Genomic DNA, 298 nt, shown 5'->3' on the forward strand with positions numbered 1-298 from the left:
TAGCATAGCAGGATATGCAAGGAGGTATGCGATCTCAAAGACAAGGAAAGCAACATTGTGCGAGAAGGACAGAGAGCATCCCCCACCATTTCGGTAAACACTACATGGAAAATTTATTAATAACTCAATTTTTATTAAAAATTTTAAGACTTTTGAGCTTGCATTATGAAGCTAGAGCTTCAAACAAGTTTCACATATCGATTTTAACATGAAATTCCTTTGAATTAATTATTTATTAATAATTATTGCGTCATACTTTTAATCTATTGATGACGCCATATTGAAAATTCATTAATTA

This window comes from Apis dorsata, unplaced genomic scaffold, assembly GCF_000469605.1.
Source record: "Apis dorsata unplaced genomic scaffold, Apis dorsata 1.3 scaffold_345, whole genome shotgun sequence".
NCBI classification, from domain to species: domain Eukaryota; kingdom Metazoa; phylum Arthropoda; class Insecta; order Hymenoptera; family Apidae; genus Apis; species Apis dorsata.